The 16,153-nt window shown below is 42.3% G+C and overlaps 1 pseudogene; it reads left to right on the top strand.

Moving 5' to 3' along the window:
* Positions 1 to 66: 66 nt before the first annotated feature.
* LOC128382393 (uncharacterized) lies at positions 67 to 15,203 on the top strand (annotated as a pseudogene).
* The last annotated feature ends 950 nt before the right edge of the window (positions 15,204 to 16,153 follow it).

The raw sequence follows: 16,153 nt of genomic DNA, 5'->3' as shown, positions 1-16,153 counted from the left end.
TCAGTGACGTCAGCGACGTCAGGAGAATCTCAACGCTGATAGGCTGCTGCGGAATGGCGTCACGCGATGTCGCTGCAAAAGTTCAATATTTTCAACTCGAGCGTTGACGCGATTTTCGCGGCATCGCGTCGCGTGTGACGCTGTATCGCGCCGCAAAGCAGTCAATCGCGTGTTTGCATTGACTTTACATGTAATCTCGACGCAAAATCGCGTCCAACGCTCTTGGTGTGAACACCCCTTTAATCTTTCTCTCTCTCTCGCATCACACGTGCATGGGTGTTGCCCATGGAGGTGGGACAAGTCCCATCCACTTTTTAAAATGATAGTTTGGATCCCTCCATTTTAACAATGTCGAAAATCAGTGCATCAGTCTTTCCACTCAGTGCTGTTTATTGAGAGAATGCACAGACAAAGTTTCACACACACAATGAAACTCAATGAAAATCAAAGCTTGGCATTTAACTTACATGTTTGTATTTTGTTCGCCTGTTGCTCATAGGTTTTTATTTTTGTTTCACACTCTCCATACAGACACGTGACACGTGTGTGTGGGTATGTGTATATGTGTGTGCGTACACATGTATGCACAGCTCAAGAGACTGTACAAATTATATTGTGCTGCGTTCACAAGTCAGAGAATTCGTATTGTCTTGCAGGTCTACAGTTACTCTGTTACCTGCATATGCTGGTTTGTGCGCATGTGTGAATAAGTGATTTTTTCAGCTGCTCCAGGTAATTCTGAACCCTGAAGGCAGGCTGGTCAACTGAGCTTGGTAGATTGTAGAATGTAGACTCAATGGGAGGAGGCTGTTAATGGTGCAATGTTGGTTTCCTGAACAAACAACATAGAAAGGACACAGAAAAGAGTTATACAGAAAAGAAGGACTGGCAATCTTACAAATAGCTGTAATAATAACTATATAACAATATAATAAAATATCGTCATTAATTCAAACCACATTTGTATAATATTTTTTATAACACAACATTTTTCCAGCTACAGCCATTAACCTATTTAACTTTTGTTAAAATGGTTTAAACGTCATTTCAATTGACATAAATCCAACATGAATACAAAATGTATTTTGATAAATCTGATGCATGCATTTTTTTTTCCTTTTAGAATTTTCTGATTGCTCCTTGTCCTCTCCATCTGAGTGGTCTGACTCGAGCTTCAGTTCAAGTGCAAGTACATCAACTATACTCCTAGATGAGGTCCCTAGGAAGAAACCAAGAGTTGAGGGTACAATTGATGCAGCATCTGCTAAAAAGTAGCAGATTTCACAGGTTTCTTAAAACATCAACATTTGTCATCTTTAGAAAAGCTGTTTATCACAACTTTTTGCTAACCCTAACCCTTTTTTTTGCTTGGCCGTTACATAAATATACAGTAGAATGCTAATTTAATCTCTCTTCTCAGGCAACTCCCCACCAAAGCTGTTCGAGAAGAGTATGCTCTTGGGATAGTGACAGTGTTCCCGTCCTTCAAAGACCCATACTCCAAGAAAGGCTATGTATAGTCATTATTATTGTACTCTTTGTTTACATAATTCAACCCAAAATAATGTTTTGTGTTGTTGGGTTTTGTGTGCATTACAGTAACATTTAAATTCTGAGATTTCTTAGGAACTTATGAGTTTGATAACAGATTAATTTTGAATGTATTTCCATTTTAGGAACACTTTTGTGATGCTGCAAGCAGCACCGGATACATTTCTTGGCGTCTGAAGACGATCCAGAGAAAGATTCGAAGAGGATCTGCACCTCCAAGTAGCCCCACTGGCTTTTCCCCAGGAGGAGGTAAGAAAGTAACTGTCCACAAACTAGATAATGTTGTCATTAACATTTACTTGTACTTAATGATACTGTTCTGTTTCCACTTACCTATCTGCTAGGCTTTTTTTTGAATGTGTGTGCTTTTCTTCAGGAGGCCCAAATTTCCAAAGGTCCCTTATTGTTGAACAGCAGCTGGATGGGGATGCATGCCAGGAAGCCATCTCTTTGCTCAACCATACAACAGACACTTCCTTAATTTTCCAGAAGATGAGAGAGACCTTTCAGCATCGTCAGAAGCTTATCAATGACACAGACAAAAGTCTTGACATCCTCTCCATCTTCCCAAGATTACTGGATACAAAAGGATTGGTAAGTATGAAAGCCATACAATGACTTGAAATTTTGTGCTGAATGTGGTAGTAGTATATTTTCTTTCTTATAGAGACTTCGCTCTCCTGTTTGATGATGAGGTATCCACCAGATTGCTTCAGAAATGGGATCCGATCTTCAGGTATAATGTCATAAAAGAGGCCAAACAGCTCACTTCAACACCAGAGTTGCGTCAAATGGTGCAGTCAGCACAGAGTCCACCAGGAAGTGATCTTGATGAGGCAACAAGTGAGTTTTGTTCTATAGAATTCTCATTCAAATTCGAAGAACTTTTGAATATTTGCAGTTAATTCATTCTCCTGACTTTGTCCATAGCCTATGACCAAGAGATGGCCTCCCTGTTGTTGCTGTTATATCTACTTCCGCCACCACCAGGGGGACCGAAGTGTCCAAAAATCAGCGCCTCTGATGCAATTGAGAGACATGTTGTCTTTCATAAGGTAATTATAGTTAATATATAGTTTTTATGATAATTTGTCATGTCATCGTCTTAGTCTCATGTGTAAAAGTGGCTAAGAGGTGGATGAAACAAATTGCAGTCAAGTTTACATGGGATGTAATGCTATTTTCTGACTTACTACTTTGTCTAATGTCCAATGTCCTTGTGTCAACCCCAGTCTTGCTGCAGTTTGGAAGAGCATCTTCGGAATCAGCAGAGCCAGCAGCCGTACCTCCTGGCCGTTGGGCGCCAGAAGAGGAAGATCGACAGCTTCTATGTCTCCATGGACAAGCGTCTCATCCCCTGCCAGGCCAACCGCTCCCTTGGGGCATTTGATGAGCTTTTTAAAGCTCATTTTGTGTTCAATGTGTCTTACGATGGTGCGCTTGTGAATTTTTACACATTCCTGCAGACAACAGTCTATAACAGGGGTCTCCAAACTATTCCACAAAGGGCCATGTGGCTGCAGGTTTTAGTTCCAACCAAGCAAGAGCACACCTTTGTGGAATAGTTTGGAGACCCCTGGTCTATAATATCGATATGGGAAAAATGAAGGAGTCACCAAGAGTTCGAGACATGAGAGCCAAACTTCTTAACCACTTAACGCATGCTGTTCCGTCTACGGGACGGGACGGATGTTAGGAGGTAGCCACAAGTTCTTCTGGATGTTTTAAACACCAACCCTTAAACATATATATTCATGCCGTACATCGTTGGAAAGCTTAGATTGTTCTGATTCATTCAAGACCACTCACGACTTATATGGTTGCTCACAGCCGTAATAGTATTAGCGATTAGCTCGGCTAGCCCCTGAGCTAAGTAAGAAAAGCTATAATGCCTACATACCTTCAAAGTCTTCCCTTTATCCACAACGATCATCTTATGACTCAGAACTTTCTGTACAGCTCGCCAAGTATCCATTCTTGTGAAATATGAAATCCGTTTCCATAAAACCGAAATACTTTCCTCAATATGTCAACATGTATTTAGTCCAACACGTAACGTAATAACACAAATAACAAACCAAATACGGTCCGTTTACGTCATTTCCTGACCTGCGCGTCCATCTCAGAGTACACGTGACTAGATGTTTACGACCGTGAGCCTCTTCTGCTTCTGACGACACCACACACAAGCCAATCGGTGTTTAGGATTAGGCAGTACATGTCTCCAAAGCCAATGAGGACATGTGACCGACAACAATGACGACATGGCTTTGATTGACAGCTGGTCCAGCCTATGGAAATATTCGGTGAAATGAAGTTGATAACCTTTTAGCCAATAGTCAGAGGTTTCCAACGGTGTATGACACTAAGCTATCAGTTTGGCTGTCCATAAACAAACTCCAAGCGTAACCGGCGTGCGCCCTGTGCGTAAAAGAGTTGAACCATATATCATACGCACTCGGCATTTTGGTACACGGTTGGTTCTTCTTCGACTTGACATATGACTTATAGCAAAATAAACAGATAGATAGATAGATAGATAGATAGATAGATAGATAGATAGATAGATAGATAGATATGGCCAAACAAAAAAATATGGTTATATGTAATAATAATAATAATAATAATAATAATAATATGGCGTCAGCTTTCATTAGAGACCAAGATTTTGATTGTAGGCAAAGGGGATGTGAAGTTATAGGTGTTTGATTGTGGTTATACAGCTTTGGTAACCAAGTGTCCATTTGGAGTCTTCAAAAAGGACCTGAGGAAAACGCATGTACATACCTGTTGAAAAATAATTCTGAAAAATTCATCTTTTGGTCTTTTGACTCCAAATTTGGACTGCATGAAGCCAAGACATGTGGCTGTGGCCTCATTGTGTCTATATCCTGCTGAGAGGTCCCTGAATGTCTGTACACATGTCATTGTAAAGACAAACCTATGGGCGAGTAAACAACCCCATCATTGTAACCTCTGCCACTCTTTGTCAGTAAGTCACAGAATCACACAGACACTTTTACAAGAATCCTGAGAGTGTTTCCTTTCCAATGATACCAGACACATCTCTGAGTCTCAAACTATGTGGGATCTGTGCTGCTCACAACTTGGGCATGTCGTTTAGGCTAACAGCATAAAAAACAGGGGCGTGTGTTAAGTGATTAACCAGGAAATACTTGTCACAACCTGAGTAAAAGGCAAGGCAGTCTCTAAGAGGCATTGTGATCAAAATGCTTACATGTTTTAAGTGTAAGAAAGTTTATCTCAGCAGTCAGGAGTTGATGTCACATTTAAGAGGTGAACACGGTTATTATCCTGGACCTAAGTTTAAGCTGTTTTGTTGTCAGCCAAGCTGCAAGTGTTAAATAATTAACTATTTGGAAAATGTTAATTTAACTCTGTAGAGTGTGGAGCTATATAAGCCCTGAAAAAGAGTTGAAATTGACTCTGGGAGTTAATTCAACACTCCAGTTTTTGCTGTGTGGTGAAATATATGCTGATTTTTATAGTAAAGCAGCAACAGGAAATGCATTGTATTTGTCACCATATTTACCACCAAAAGTGATAGTTGATTATAAATGTGTCTAAAATGAATTAGTAGGTTTCCTTAAAATGCAGTCAGTTGTGTTGGTTGTTCTGCAAACAGATACCCAGTTGCCTAAGTAGCTGCCCTATAAGTGTTTGCTGTATTATTAAATAGCACTCGCCAAATGAACCAGGACTGAAATCTTAAGGATTACAACATAACTCATTTTTCCTTGCACATTGTTCCATATGATGAATGTTTGAACTTCATGTGCAGAATGATGTATGAGTTAGATGGCTGTTTTCACATTCATTTGCTGAACGATGAAAGTTTGTCTGTACTCACCACCAATCTTCAGATTTGTGATATCACAAATTAGTTAGTACTGAGTGGTGGTCCAGTATGCAATAAACACAGGTGTGATGTGAAAATGTGAAGTCGTCAATACATTGAGCACAAAGTTGTCAGTGAAATGGAGACAATGTGTTCAACAGTTAAGCTTGTGAAATTAATACTACTTGCATATTTATAGATTTAGGTTTTTTTCAATCAGGGAGAATAAGTATTTCAGAATTTGTATAAGGTATTCTGACTTTCTTACGGACTATTTTTGTATGTCTTGAAATATGTCTGGAAGGGACCTTTAACTACTATCTCCTCACATTCAGTCTTCTTCAGGGAGGATAAATGCATACTTGCACTTCCAAAAATGTATTTTCTTTATCAAATAATCCTAGTTTAACAGCAGAAAACATTGTCTTTTCAATTCCATTTCTTTTCAGATACGTGCAACATTTAGCAAAACAGCCTGACCACACTTTATGGTGTTGGAGATGTACCCCTACCACTATCAGATTCAGTGAATATCCTTCTAAGTCTGCGACATTACAATTAAAGTAGTGATTCTTTTGGGGTTTCATACCATTCCACAATAAGGTCCAACAGGCAGTGAGGAGCCCATCATACAGCTTCAAAAAGTGTTGACAATCTCCATGGTCATCCTCACTGATTTGGGTAAAGGTGACAGTCACCACCCTCTCTAGGTGCCATGGAGACATGTCACAGTGGGTATTTAAATGTGATATAAATGTGTTTTCACTGTGGGTTCAAATGTAACTTTATACAGTGTATTTCTTTCTCTTTGCCACAAGAGGGAGTATTCACCAAGGTGAGCGCTTGAGCTGCAAGACTTCTGCTCCTCTGGCAATAAACACAACTTATATAAATGATCAGTGTCTGCTTTTCCTGGAAAAAAGCTAGTAATGTGTGTTACCTTTTGACAACTTATTCCTAAGAACTCTTCTGATGTCATTTGGGCAAATGATGCAGTAAATTATCATCACATGTAAATTTCTCATATGTTATATGTGAAAGGGTGAATTGTCCATTTTTTTCATGTGAAGATAATTATGAAGAACAAACTATGGTCCAATGGAGTCACAAATATCACTGGCAGAGATGTTTTCAGGACTTTCATTCTGAAGAGGAACTGCCTTTTAGAAATGCTAATACTATCTCTTGAAGAATTGGCCTGTTAAATGTTTTGTAATTGCTTTTATTATATGCTCTACTATTCGTACTTATCTATTGTTCTTTATTATTTCTTATTGATGCTCTTCCATTACTGTCCACTTGCTGCTGTAACACTGCAAATTTCCCCATTGTGGGACTAATAAAGAAATATCTTATCTTATTTTGACCCACAACATCTATGACATGCTCTTATTGTAGTAATGGAGCTGAGTGTGATTTTTAATAAAACTGCTGTGATTTTAAATTGATTCTAAAATGAAGTCTGATTTTTTAACTGAAAGAATATATTACCCCCTCCCTGAGCTACTACCTTACCGTGGTGGAGGGGTTTGAGTGTCCCAATGACCCCAGGAGCTCAGTTGTCGGGGGCTTTATGCCCCTGGTAGGGTCTCCCATGGCAAACAGGTCCGGGGGGAGGGGCCAGACAAAAGGTAGCTCAGAAAACCCCGATGATGAATACGACTATTGGTTTTTCGTGTCCCTCGCCCGGACGCGGGTCACCGGGGCCCCCCCCTGGAGCCAGGCCTGGGGGCGGGGCTCGGAGGCGAGTGCTTGGTGGCCGGGCCTTCCCCCATGGGGCCCGGCCGGGCATAGCCCGAAGAAGGGACATGGGACCCCTCTCCCACAGACCCACCACCAGTGAGAGGGGCCAAAGGGGTCGGGTGCGCTGTGAGCTGGGCAGCGGCCGAAGGCGGGGACCTTGGCGGTCCGATCCTCGGCTGCAGAAGCTAGCTCTAGGGACGTGGAACGTCACCTCTCTGGTGGGGAAGGAGCCTGAGCTGGTGCGTGAGGTTGAGAAGTTCCGGCTAGATATAGTCGGCCTCACCTCGACGCACAGCAAGGGCTCTGGAACCAGTCTCCTCGAGAGGGGTTGGACTCTCGTCCACTCTGGAGTTGCCACTGGTGTCAGGCGCCGGGCAGGGGTGGCAATACTTATTGCTCCCCGGCTTGGTGCCTGTATGTTGGAGTTTACCCCGGTAGACGAGAGGGTGGCCTCCCTCCGCCTTCGGGTGGGGGGACGGATCCTGAATGTTGTTTGTGCCTACGGTCCAAACAGCAGTTCAGAGTATCCAGCCTTTTTGGACTCCTTGGAGGGGGTGCTGGAAAACACTCCCCCTGGGGATTCCCTCGTTCTGCTGGGGGACTTCAACGCCCATGTTGGTAGCGACAGTGAGACCTGGAAGGGTGTGATTGGGAGGAACGGCCCCCCTGATCTGAACCCGAGCGGTGTTCTGTTGTTGGACTTCTGTGCTCGTCACGGATTGTCCATAACGAACACCATGTTCAAGCATAAGGGTGTCCATATGTGCACTTGGCACCAGGACACCCTAGGCCGCAGTTCGATGATTGACTTTGTAGTCGTGTCGTCGGACTTGCGGCCGCATGTCTTGGACACTCGGGTGAAGAGAGGGGCGGAGCTGTCAACTGATCACCACCTGGTGGTGAGTTGGCTCCGATGGTGGGGGAGGATGCCGGGCAGACCTGGCAGGCCCAAACGCATTGTGAGGGTCTGCTGGGAACGTCTGGCAGAGTCTCCTGTCAGAGAGAGTTTCAACACCCACCTCCGGGAGAGCTTCGACCATGTGCCGGGGGAGGCGGGGGACATTGAGTCCGAGTGGGCCATGTTCCGTGCCTCCATTGTTAAGGCGGCCGACCGGAGCTGTGGCCGCAAGGTGGTCGGTGCCTGTCGGGGCGGCAACCCCCGAACCCGCTGGTGGACACCGGCGGTGAGGGCTGCCGTCAAGCTGAAGAAGGAGTCCTATAGGGCCTTTTTGGCCTGTAGGACTCCGGAGGCAGCAGACGGGTACCGGCAGGCCAAGCGGAATGCAGCTAGGGCGGTCGCTGAGGCAAAAACCCGGACATGGGAGGAGTTCGGTGAGGCCATAGAAAAAGACTTCCAGACGGCTTCGAAGAGATTCTGGACCACCATCCGGCGTCTCAGGAGGGGGAAGCAGTGCACCGTAAACACTGTGTACGGTGGGGACGGTGTGCTGCTGACCTCGACTCGGGACGTTGTGGATCGGTGGAAGGAATACTTCGAAGACCTCCTCAATCCCACCAACACGCCTTCTGGTAAGGAAGCAGGGCCTGGGGGCTCGGGTGTGGGCTCTCCTATCTCTGGGGTGGAGGTCGCCGAGTTATCCCTGATAAGGGCCGTCCGTTCCCTGTATGACCGGTGTCAGAGCTTGGTCCGCATTTCCGGCAATAAGTCGGACTTGTTTCCGGTGAGAGTTGGACTCCGCCAGGGCTGCCCTTTGTCACCGATCCTGTTCATAATTTTTATGGACAGGATTTCTAGGCGCAGCCAGGGTGTAGAGGGGGTCCGGTTTGGTAGCCTCAGGATTGGGTCACTGCTTTTTGCAGATGATGTGGTCCTGTTGGCTTCATCAGACCGTGACCTCCAACTCTCACTGGATCGGTTCGCAGCCGAGTGTGAAGCGGCCGGGATGAGAATCAGCACCTCCAAATCCGAGGCCATGGTCCTCAACCGGAAAAGGGTGGAGTGCACTCTCCGGGTCGGGGATGAGATTCTGCCTCAAGTGGAGGAGTTCAAGTACCTCGGGGTCTTGTTCACGAGTGAGGGAAGGATGGAACGGGAGATCGACAGGCGGATCGGTGCGGCGTCTGCAGTAATGCGGACTCTGCACAGATCCGTCGTGGTGAAGAGAGAGCTGAGCCGAAAGGCGAAGCTCTCGATTTACCAGTCGATCTTCGTTCCTACCCTCACCTATGGTCATGAGCTTTGGGTAGTGACCGAAAGAACAAGATCGCGGGTACAAGCGGCCGAAATGAGCTTCCTCCGTAGGGTGGCTGGGCTCTCCCTTAGAGATAGGGTGAGAAGCTCAGTTATCCGGAGGGAGCTCGGAGTAGACCCGCTGCTCCTCCACGTCGAGAGGAGCCAGATGAGGTGGTTCGGGCATCTAATTAGGATGCCTCCCGGACGCCTCCCTGGTGAGGTGTTCAGGGCACGTCCCACCGGTAGAAGACCTCGGGGAAGACCCAGGACACGCTGGAGAGACTATGTCTCTCGGCTGGCCTGGGAACGCCTCGGGGTCCCCCGGGAAGAGCTGGACGAAGTGGTTGGGGAGAGGGAAGTCTGGGCTTCCCTGCTTAGGCTGCTGCCCCCGCGACCCGACTCCGGATAAGCGGAAGAAGATGGATGGATGGATGGAATATATTACTGCCAACAGGACTCACGAGCACAATACAGACAGAATCATAGTCATAATCCTGTTTCATAAGGTGGCAGTCAATTAGATAGATAGATTGATCGATATATAGATAGATAGATGTAAGATTTTCCATTGCTTAAAGAAAATGCTGTGATTTTAATTGATTCTAAAATGATGGAGGTGATAGATAAATAGATAGATAGATGTAAGGGTTCTGTGTGTGCTGTTTCAGTAGACGGATGCTTTTCATTTCTAATTTCTCGTAATCTTTTTATATTAATTGAGTCAAAGATCTTCCAAATCAACCATCACTACAGTACTGTTGCTTCATTGTCCCACATGTGACCTACTATGTAGAAGTGTGGAGGAACACATAGAAAACAAACACAGATCCAACATCTTCACCTTGTAAACAAAAAGTGGAAGAATTATGGCACTAAAGTAAAAGCTGTAGAGTTTAAGGATCTGGTTTTACTTCAAAACTCTTAATAATATCCAAGGGTTGTTTTAAATGATTTGGTACAGTGTGTCTTTTTGACTTGTTTATTTGAATGTGTTTTGGCTTTGATTTGATGATTGAATGATTAATATTTTGTTGGTTATTTTACTGTTATTTCTATTTTGGTATGTGTCCTTGTCTATATATTCTACTTAACAGTATATAATAATAAATGAATAAACGAAATAAGAACCTCTGGTCTCCGGCGCTTCAGCAGCGTCCCTGAATGCCTCCTACAGAGTGGCCGGACAGCGACACTTAGTGGCTGATTGGAGCAACTGCAGCTTGTTTCTATACTTCTGAGCTTCACTGTTTTCAGCTCACTCCTGATTTTCATGAACTTTTAAACTGTCCGCAGCAAGATGAGCTGTTAATGTGTGTTATTAATATTGTATATTTCAGTTTAATGACTATCTTTTAACATGTGAGAAGTTGAGTAACGCATTAAAAGATGTATTGTTGAGTTTTTATATATCTGTTTCCCCATTTTGTATTTTGTAACCTCATAACTTTTTGTAAATAAGTGAGAAAAAAGTCAGAAAATGAGGAACGCTTCACAAATTTGCGTGTCATCCTTGGACCTCCGTCGTGTACGTCTTCTCTGTCCCAATTCCTCACACTTTTGGCGAAGCTATCTGCTGTCCGTGATCATGTCGAGCTCAGCCGATCAAGTTGCTGTATCTGCAAATCCGAAACTGAGATTTAAGGTGAGTACAGACAAACTTTCATCCTTCAGCAAATGAATGTGAAAACAGCCATCTAACTCATACATCATTCTGCACATGAAGTTCAAACATTCATCATATAGAACAATATGCAAGGAGATTGCAATCCTTAAGATTTCAGTCCTGGTTAATTTGGCAAGTGCAATTTAATAATACAACAAACACTTATCAGGCAGCTAAAACAGGCAACTGGGTATCTGTTTGCAGAACAACCAACAAAACTAACTGCATTTTAAGGAAGCCTGTTGAAAATGATTATTTTAGACACATTTATAATCAACTATCACTTTTGGTGGTAACTATGGTGACAAATACAATGTATTTCCTGTTGCTGCTTTACTATAAAAATCAGCATATATTTTATAATCAACTATCACTTTTGGTGGTAACTATGGTGACAAATACAATGTATTTCCTGTTGCTGCTTTACTATAAAAATCAGCATATATTTACCCAGTTGAACGCTTTTAATCTAGCAGCAGTAGGAAATATTGGTATTGCATTTGGAGTAAGTCAATGAATCACGTATTCTGTCTGGAAATACACAAAAACACCCAGAAAATGCAGAACTCATCACAGAGGTGGTAACTATGGTGACAAATACAATGCATTTCCTGTTGCTGCTGTAAATATATGCTATGAATTAATACATGTTAAAGTATCAGCTAATGGGATGAAGCAGAGGTGTTCACAAGTCATTTTTTGCAAGTCCAAGTCAAGTCTCAAGTCTCTGGTTAAGAGTCCAAGTCAAGTTTCAAGTCTCTCGCAAACACTAAATCAAATTCAAATTCTATAAGCTCTGTAAAATCCTCTATATAAGACAGTATTGATGATTGTTTCACTAGAATCTACAGCAATGCGACGTGGAAAAAATACAAAAGATTGTTTCAATTTCATAACCGTATTTTTCTTTAACAAGAGTTTTTTTTTAACAATGCTGTAAAATACAATAAAAGAAATATATCGCACCAACAATGTATTTTGATAACAGGCACACAATATTTTGCATTTTAACAATAAATGAAAAAACACACCCACAATGGTGCAAGTAAATTATGAGTTGTACTCATTTGACTTACTAACTTAAAAATGAAAAACTGGTTCTTTAAAACCTCTTTCACATTCCTGAAAAAAAAACAACCAAATATTTTCCTTAACAAGAAATAACTGTGTCTTAGTAATGTTGTAAATGATAACAAAATGAAAAACCACCATGGTGCTAGTAAATCAAAAGTTGTACTTAAAAATGAAAATGAAAAACTGGCTGTATAAAACTCATTTCACCTCCCTGAAAAATCTTTACACCACAGAATGGTTACATTTGAAAAACATCAAATTCAACTGTGTCTTTGCTGACAGACTTGCACGATGGGCTTCTTTCACTCACCATTGTCTTGAAATCAGAGAGTTTCTAATACAGTATACAGTAGTAGACGGGCTCTGCTCGAAATGCGCGCGTACACACACGGCGCATGCGTGATGTTGGTGTTAACTGTCAGCCTCAGTCACAGCCAGAGATCACTTCCCAAATGCAAACAGAGAATACGAATGACAGATAATAAATAATGAGAATATAAATGATAACATGAAAATAATGGTCATTTGCGAGTCTCCAGCCTCGAGTCCGAGTCAAGTCTGAAGTATTTTGAGGTCGAGTCCGAGTCGAGTCTGAAGTCAATGTGTAGTGCGACTTACACGAGTCGCAAGTCCGAGTCACCAGCTCTGGGATGAAGTATCTTATTATTTGCTTCATATGATAATGTGGTGCTGTGTGTGACATTATGAAAACAATAAGTTGTATGTTGAGTGGAAAAGCATGAAAAAGAGTTGAACTTTTGCAAAGCTTTGTGATTATAAGTATGTATTAACTATGACAAAGAACTACTTGTCTCTGAAGAAAATATGAAAATAACAAGGGGGGCTATCGCTCTGAAGGCATAAGATATAGGATGCTTTGCATTCTATAAGTTTCAAACAGGAAATATCTCATTATATCGGACGCTGTTCGAGGAGGTCGGATGCAGTCACATGAAGTCAGAAGATCCTGGAATGTGAGGATGCAAGGATGGAGTCAAATAAACAGCCAATCAGAAGACAACACATTATACATTGCATAAACATTTTGTATTGCATATAAGACTGGGTCAGGGAGAGCATCGTCAGTCAGACTTTGTGAACTGACACACTTTGTTGTTCATCAGGGATAGGAAAATCTTGACCTAGAGCTCTGTATGCTTTGTTCATTTACTGCTAAATAAATGGCATATTGAGACCGAATATCTTCTCCTATTTGCTTTATTAAACGAACACGCAGACTCAGGTCACACATAGTGTAAGATTAGTCAGTAAAGAAAGCTAAAGCCATAATACTACTGATCCATGTATTCCTTTAACTCTCAGTAGTGATGACTTCATGAGTTTCTTTAATGATGAAATTGTAACCATTAGGGACAAAATCAATCACCTCCTGCCCTTAATAAACTCTGATTCATCTTCTAACACAGAATACCTAGAAATCGCTGTTAAACCTGATACCTTAGACTGTTTCTCTCCAGTCGACCTTACAGAATTAACTTCAATGATTACTTCATCGAAACCATCAACTTGTCTCTTAGACCCGATTCCAACTAGGCTGCTCAAGGAAGTATTCCCCTCAGTTAGCACTTCCTTGTTAGATATGATTAATCTGTCTTTGGTGACAGGTTATGTACCACAGTCCTTTAAGGTAGCTGTAATTAAACCACTTCTTAAAAAGCCTACTCTTGATTCAGAGGTTCTAGCCAACTATAGGCCGATATCAAACCTTCCCTTTCTCTCTAAGATCCTTGAGAAAGCAGTTGCTAACCAGCTGTGTAACTTTCTACATAGTAACAGTTTATTTGAGAATTTTCAGTCTGGATTTAGAGCTCATCATAGCACAGAGACTGCACTGGTAAAAGTTACAAATGACCTTTTAACCTCATCAGACAATGGACTTCTCTCTGTCCTCATCCTGTTAGACCTTAGTGCTGCCTTTGATACTATTGATCATCAAATCCTGTTGCAGAGACTTGAACATTTAATTGGTATTAAAGAAATAGCATTGAAATGGTTTAAATCATATCTATCTGATAGATTTCAGTTTGTAAATGTTCATGATAAATCCTCCATGCAAACAAAAGTTAGACATGGTGTTCCTCAAGGTTCAGTGCTTGGACCAATACTATTCTCCTTATATATGCTTCCTTTAGGAAACATTATCCGGAATCACTCAATAAATTTTCATTGTTATGCAGATGATACTCAATTATATCTATCAATAAAGCCAAATGAAACTAACCAATTAACTAAACTACAAAAATGCATTAAGGACATAAAAGCCTGGATGACATGCAACTTCCTGTTATTAAACTCAGAAAAAACTGAAGTAATTGTGCTTGGCCCTAAACACCTTAGAAATTCACTATCAAACGACATAATTACTCTGGATGGCATTACTCTGGCCTCCAGCACCACTGTAAGGAACCTAGGAGTTATATTTGATCAGGATCTGTCCTTTAATTCCCACATAAAACAAATTTCAAGGACTGCCTTCTTTCATCTGCGTAATATTGCAAAAATTTGACATATCCTGTCTATAAATGGTGCTGAAAAACTAGTCGATGCATTTGTTACTTCTAGGCTGGACTACTGTAATTCATTATTATCAGGCTGTCCTAACAAGTCTCTAAAGACTCTCCATCTGGTCCAGAATGCAGCTGCCCGTGTTCTGACAAAAACTAGAAAGAGAGATCATATTACTCCCATCTTGGCTTCACTGCATTGGCTTCCCGTAAAATTCAGAATAGAATTCAAAATCCTTCTCCTCACCTTCAAAGCTCTTAATGGTCAGGCCCTATCATATCTCAAAGAACTGATAGTACCTTATGTACCTCCTAGAAGACTGCGCTCCCAGCATGCAGGTCTACTTGTGGTTCCTAGTATCTCTAAAAGTAGAACAGGAGGTAGAGCCTTCAGCTATCAGGCTCCTCTCCTGTGGAACCATCTTCCAGATTTGGTCCGGGGGGCAGACACCCTCCCTACATTTAAGAGTAGGCTTAAAACTTTCCTTTTTGATAAAGCTTATAGTTAGGGCTCTTTGAGCTCTTAACTTATGCTGCCATAGGCTTAGATTGCCGGGGGACCCCACCCCCATGATGCACTGGGCCTCTCTCTCCTCCTCCCTCTCTCTCTCTCTCTATCCATCCATCTATATCCATTAACACTTATGTTCTATTAGTGCATTCAATAACCTAAACTTCTTCCCCGGAGTTGTCTTTCTGGTTTCTGGTTTCTGGCTCTGCTTTCTCGTCTCACAGGTAATCTGGGCCTGTAGACGTCCAGATGACGGATTCCAGTCCCGGACCATCTGGCTCCATTGTTGATTTTCATTGTGCTTCTCTCCTCTATCCTTCCTTTCTCTCCTCTCAACCCCAACCGGTCGAGGCAGATGTCCGCCCACTTCTGAGTCTGGTTCTGCCTGAGGTTTCTTCCTGTTAAAAGGGAGTTTTTTCTCTCCACTGTTGCTCATGTGGGAATGTTGGGTCTCTTTAAAGTTAAAACCTGAAGAGTTCGGTTTAGAACCTGCTCTATGTGTAAAGTGCCTTGAGATAACTTTGTTGTGATTTGGCGCTATACAAATAAAGATTGATTGATTGATTGATAAAGTCCAACACTGCTTTACTATAAAAATCAGCATATATTTAACTGGTTGAACTTTTTAATGTGAAGCAGCAGCAGTAGTTTCCTATTGGTATTGCCAGGGCCGTTTCAAGGAATTTGGGGGCCCCAAGCAAAATGGACTTGGAGGCCCCCCCATCACCACCACCCGCCGACGCCGACACCCCTGGACCACAGCAAAAAAACCTACGCCTCACCATCCCACCCCGCCCACCCAAAGCCTACAGGAACCACAGCATAGACACACTGTTGAAGTTCAACCACACATTATATCAATAAAATATTTCTTAACAAATACTGCTTACAAATGTTGCATAGGGTTAGGGTTAGCCCTTAACCCTAACCCTGCACACATAGTATGTTTACTTATTTTATTTGAACATTTGCAATCAACATATATAAAAAATTGCAAATTCGGTATTAAATATAAAATCCAACATAGATAAAA

The sequence above is a fragment of the Scomber japonicus genome, chromosome 21 (genome assembly GCF_027409825.1).
Source record: "Scomber japonicus isolate fScoJap1 chromosome 21, fScoJap1.pri, whole genome shotgun sequence".
Taxonomy (NCBI): Eukaryota; Metazoa; Chordata; class Actinopteri; order Scombriformes; family Scombridae; genus Scomber; species Scomber japonicus.
This window is presented reverse-complemented; position numbering and strand designations above follow the sequence as displayed.